Below are 6000 nucleotides of genomic sequence, written 5' to 3' on the forward strand. Positions count from 1 at the left end.
CAGTGTGGGCAGATGCTTGGAATTGTAACCAATGCGTTTCATGCGACTGGGCGCACTTTTTCAAAGATAATGAATCTGCAAGCAGTTTATGCTTTTATAGATAAAAACTTTATTAGTCAAAAACGATAGTTGTCTTCAGGAAGTAGTAAAAACAGTGGGAAACAAGTTTGAAGGATCGTAAACTTGTGTTTCCCACTGTTTTTACTACTTCCTGAAAATTTTTAAACATTGTTTTAAATAACTTTTACTTAACAGGTACCACTTATTCTCCATATTTCATTGACATATAATTATTAGCGCTCTTTTTTCTATAACAATCAATCTTTAATTATAAGAGCAGCTTAGCCTTGTTAGCGTGGAACCATATAACCTGTTACCATCTCCTGGCTCCCGCTGAAAGTCCACTTCCACGGAAGTGGCGCTTATGCATTTCATTCGCTACAGTGGAAGATAAGATTTTGATCTCCATCAGTCGGGATTTGGAACGTGGAAGTGTTGTATGTATTCCACCCGGTCCAGACAAGTTTCACATGCGTTCCAGACCATATACAGAAGTCCAAAGTGTATAACATATAGCCCAAAAGGTGCTTTTTGGGGGATATTCAATGTCCACAATAATGCTAAAAAAAGTTATTTATTTTCAAAGCGTAATTGGTTTGATAAAATAAATAAAATACATATAACATATTATAGATGCAGTTTTGGAGGGAGCACTCATGACAATTTCCAATTTTAATCAATGTATGAAAAAAGAGTTGCACACAAGTAGGTGCTGTAAGTCGACGTTTCGGGTGGTTACCCTTTATCAAGACATAACAAGAACACATAACATTACTTACATATATAGATGTTCACAGTGATTAACCCCGTGCCGTGAGTTCCACTCCACGCTGCAGCCGGGAGCCGGGTGACGTCATAGAGGCGCGGCCGCGCCGACGGTTCCGGACTCCCTGGGTGGGCGTATCCAGGAGTGACAGTGTACCCGTAAGCTAGGTGATGATACAAACAATACATAATTAAAATGGAGGCTTGCTCCAATGCGACTTGGTGAGCAGGACATACAAAGCAATGATGCTGCAATACTGTGCAGGAAACTCAAAAAGAACATAGTAGTCGAATAAATGCATGGTGTTACCAAAACAATTGCAGGCATGTACGTATTAAGCAGATAAACATAACATGTAACTGAACGTATCGAAAGTAATCTTAGATAAGGACGTCAGTCAAATCGGGTTAAAGGCAAAGGGCATTAAAGGACGTCAGTCACATCGGGTTAAAGGCAAAGGGCATGGATAATCAGGTACTGACAGAAAGATGAGGTAACGAGGTTTTTTTTATAGGAAGCAAGTGTAGGAGAGTTGTTCATTGAGGCCAAGGGGTTGGACCGTCTGTAGCCTGTGAATCCACTTGGATTCTAGTTGCAACAGACGGCGTCCCCTATCACCACCTCTAGAGCTGGCTGGTATGCAGTCAATGATTTTGTATCGCAGTGACGGTAAGGTATGGTTATATGTTTTGAAGTGCCTAGCGACCGGCTGATCCGATCCCTTTCCCTCCAGTGCTGCTCTGATGCTAGATCGATGCTGGGCAATTCTCTCTTTGAACTGCCTAATGGTTTTGCCAATGTAGAGAAGTCCACATTGGCATTTGATGTAATATATAACATAGCGGCTGCTGCAAGTTAAGGGATGGATTTTTTTCACCGGTTCTCGGGTGAAAGAAGTGGTCACCCACCCCCAGATTGGAACACGTCGTGCAACCTAGGCACTTGTAGTTGCCATTTTTGCATGATAGGAAGTGCTTTTTGGAAGGGGGCACAAGGGAGCTCACGTCATTGTGGAGTAGTAAGTCCTTGAGGTTCTTGCCTTGTCTGTAAGATGGTAAAATTCTGCTTTCTCTCAATGTCGGGAGATGCTTATCATTGGAAATTATGGGCCATACATCCCTGGCTGTTTTCATGAGGGTCTCGCTAATGGTTGTGAATTTTTGTGTCCACACTATGCGACTGTCATTGCTGTCAATTTTAGATGAACTGAGGACTTGGTCCCTGTTCATTTGTAAAACCTTCTGTTTGGTGTTTAAACGTAACTGGCGTGGATAGCCTCTGTGCAAAAAATCTAGGGTCATACGGTCAATTTCTCTCCCTGCCTCGGCTGTATCACTACAAATTCTAAATGCCCTTAGGAATTGCGAGTAGGGGAGTCCCCATTTCAGGGATGGGGGATGATGGCTATTGCTGTGCAGGATAGTGTTCCTGTCTGTCGGTTTTTTGTAAATGGTGGTAGATAATTTATAGTCATCTGTCACAGTGATCCTAACGTCAAGATAATGTATGGTGCTGAAACTGCACTCGTAGGTGAATTTTATGGACTGGTCGGCACTGTTGGCGAATTTCATCATGTCATGAAAGCTCTCCTCACTGTTACCCCACAAAATGAAAATATCGTCGATATACCTTAAAAAAGCCTAATTGACCCATTGGTATATCTGTCAGTCAGAAAAATGGCACGTTCTACATCATACATAAAAATATTAGCGAGGCTTGGAGCCACACACGATCCCATGGCAACCCCTGAGTGTTGCATGAAATACCTGTTGTCGAATAAAAAATAATTTCTGGATAAGGCCAGATCAAGTAATTGCATAAAGAATTCAGTGGCAGGGCCAGTGTAATATACGCTGGCAAACACAGATCGTCTCACCGCCTCCATGCCCCGATTGTGGGGGATGCTGGTATACAGCGAAACTACACCAATAGTACAGAGTAAACATTTGTCCGGCAAAGGGGAATTTTTCATAATTTCTCTGAGAAAGCTATTTGTGTCTTTTAAGTACGTTGATTGGCTCTGTGCAATCGGTTGCAAAAATAAATCAAGAAACTGGGCAACAGTGTAATACAGAGAGTCCCTGGCGGAAACAATCGGCCTGCCAGGGGGGTTTTGGGGATCTTTATGAAGCTTAGGTATGATATAAAGTATAGGGGTTTTGGGGAAATCAGTGGTTAGTGCGTCACTGATTTTATCAGGGATGATGCCCAATCTTACCCCCTCCGCGAGTACCATGTCCAGTTCTCTTTTGAAACGGTCTGTGGGATCACTGTCGAGTTCTCTGTAGACTGTGTCATCACTTAGTTGTCTGTAGATCTCTGCTTTGTAGGCAGACAGGTTCTGGACCACCAAAGCTCCTCCTTTGTCGGCCATACGAATAACGATATCCTTGTAAGATCCTAGTGATTTGACGGCTGCTTTCTCGTCTGTCGAAAGGTTATATCTGATATCTCGTGTGTTACGTGACAAGTCGTTGATTTTGGTGTCCATATAATTAGTAAATGTTTTTATTGCCAAATTGTTAGAGACGGGGTTGAAGGTAGACTTTTTCTTTATATTGGTGGTTGTTGCTGGCGCTGTGGCAGTTGAATCAGCGAAAAACTCACGAAGCCTTAATTGCCTCCCAAATTTGTATAAGTCCACCTTGTCCTCAAAAGCGTCTGGGCCATTCGTGGGAACAAAGGATAATCCCTTGTTCAGAACAGACTGTTCTGTGTGGGATAGGGTCCTGTCCGATAAATTGAAGACTATGTCCTCTTGTTGTAGCGTTTTCGTCGCGATCCGTGCCCACTGGCCTCCACGCCTTGTTCGAGAACGTCGGTCGGGCCTCTTCTTGCCCGGGTCAGAACCCCTAAAGGGGGCTTCTGGCCGCCTCTTCCTCTGCGTGTGGGAGCTTGGGTACATTCTGATTCACTTGAGGTTCCTGGACCACTCGAGTTGTCAGTGTTGAATTGAGGCTTTCTGCGATATCCTCGACGCTGCTGTTGGTTCTGTTCTCGTCCGTATGCCCAGCTATAGACTTTGAATTCTTGATAGTCTCTATTCACGGTGTCACATTTGTCTTTTTTAAATTGTATGAGATCCTTGCGGTATTGGTCAATCTGTGTGGATAGTTTTTGCAGCCAATCTTCTGATTTATCGGCCTTGATTGTATTGATGTGGGTAGATTCAAAGCTGGAGATTTTGGTGCGTACTGCGTCCAATTCTTTCTTGGACTCCTCGATAACCAATAGAATTAGGTAGTAGGAGCATTTATTTAATACCGCCATCCAACGGCGACAGAACTCAGGATTATTTCTACCGATGGTAGGTATATTTTTTATCCTAAACCCCCTCGGTATTTTCTTTTCACGGTAGTAATCGGATAGGGTTACTCCGTGTAGGTAATAGTCAATTTCTCGCTTTTTTAAGCGGATAAGTTGTGTGCACAATTGCTCAATGGAATCCTCAGAGCTGACATCCTTCAATTTGTCAGTGAACAAGATTTGTTCAGCATCTGAATCGGTGAGAACCAATGCATCCCCTACGGGGAGTGTCAAGTCTCTGAAGCCTGGTACAACTTCCAAGTCGGTCATGCCTGTTGCTCACTCACATAAGTGGCCAGGCTGGTATACGGATGATGAGTGTACACCAAAGAATTGTCGGATGGGGTCCTTTGAACAGAAGAGTTGGGGGTGCGGTGGCTCTGGGTGGATGTCACGCAGAAGATATATTTGTAGAAACGCCTGGCACTCTCCTGACTGTATCAGCGTGTCCGGTGCCTCCTTAATCCCAACAGGGAAATATAGATGCAGTTTTGGAGGGAGCACTCATGACAATTTCCAATCTTAGTCAATGTATGAAAAAAGAGTCGCACACAAGTAGGTGCTGTAAGTCGACGTTTTGGGTGGTTACCCTTTATCAAGACATAACAAGAACACATAACATTACTTACATATATAAATGTTCACAGTGATCAACCCCGTGCCGTGAGTTCCACTCCACGCTGCAGCCGGGAGCCGGGTGACGTCATAGAGGCGCGGCCGCACCGACGGTTCCGGACTCCCTGGGTGGGCGTATCCAGGAGTGACAGTGTACCCGTAACCTAGGTGATGATACAAACAATACATAATTAAAATGGAGGCTTGCTCCAATGCGACTTGGTGAGCAAGACATACAAAGCAATGATGCTGCAATACTGTGCAGGAAACTCAAAAAGAACATAGTAGTCGAATAAATGAATGTTGTTACCAAAACAATTGCAGGCATGTACGTATTAAGCAGATAAACATAACATGTAACTGAACGTATCGAAAGTAGTTTTAGATAAGGACGTCAGTCAAATCGGGTTAAAGGCAAAGGGCATTAAAGGACGTCAGTTAAAGGCAAAGGGCATGGATAATCAGGTACTGACAGAAAGATGAGGTAACGAGGTTTTTTTTATAGGAAGCAAGTGTAGGAGAGTTGTTCATTGAGGCCAAGGGATTGGACCGTCTGTAGCCTGTGAATCCACTTGGATTCTAGTTGCAACAGACGGCGTCCCCTATCACCACCTCTAGAGCTGGCTGGTATGCAGTCAATGATTTTGTATCGCAGTGACGGTAAGGTATGGTTATATGTTTTGAAGTGCCTAGCGACCGGCTGATCCGATCCCTTTCCCTCCAGTGCTGCTCTGATGCTAGATCAATGCTGGGCAATTCTCTCTTTGAACTGCCTAATGGTTTTGCCAATGTAGAGAAGTCCACATTGGCATTTGATGTAATATATAACATAGCGGCTGCTGCAAGTTAAGGGATGGCGTATGGTGATTTTTTCACCGGTTCTCGGGTTATCACCATATACGTATTTGCTAACTTCGCCTGAGGCGCACTGTGTCAATACCAATTTTTTATTTCATATCTATTGTCCTTTCCCTAACTCAGTTGAGATAACGGTGTGACGACATGTTTAGCTACAGAGACCGTAGACGCTCCATTTTTGACAATATTTTCAAAAATGAGGGTGAACATATAGAGTTACTTGATGTGAGTTTGGAGAATATAATGAAAAAATTAGAAAATACACTGCTCAAGGAAAACCGGATATGGTGGGAAATTGCAACACTTGAGAAATATATATTCCATCAGATTGTCCCTAGAGGTCTTAAAATAGATAAAAAAGGGCATCCTTTGATTCTTCTACCGAACAATTCAAA

Source organism: Crinia signifera, chromosome 7 (genome assembly GCF_055691185.1).
Source record: "Crinia signifera chromosome 7, ASM5569118v1, whole genome shotgun sequence".
Classification (NCBI taxonomy): domain Eukaryota; kingdom Metazoa; phylum Chordata; class Amphibia; order Anura; family Myobatrachidae; genus Crinia; species Crinia signifera.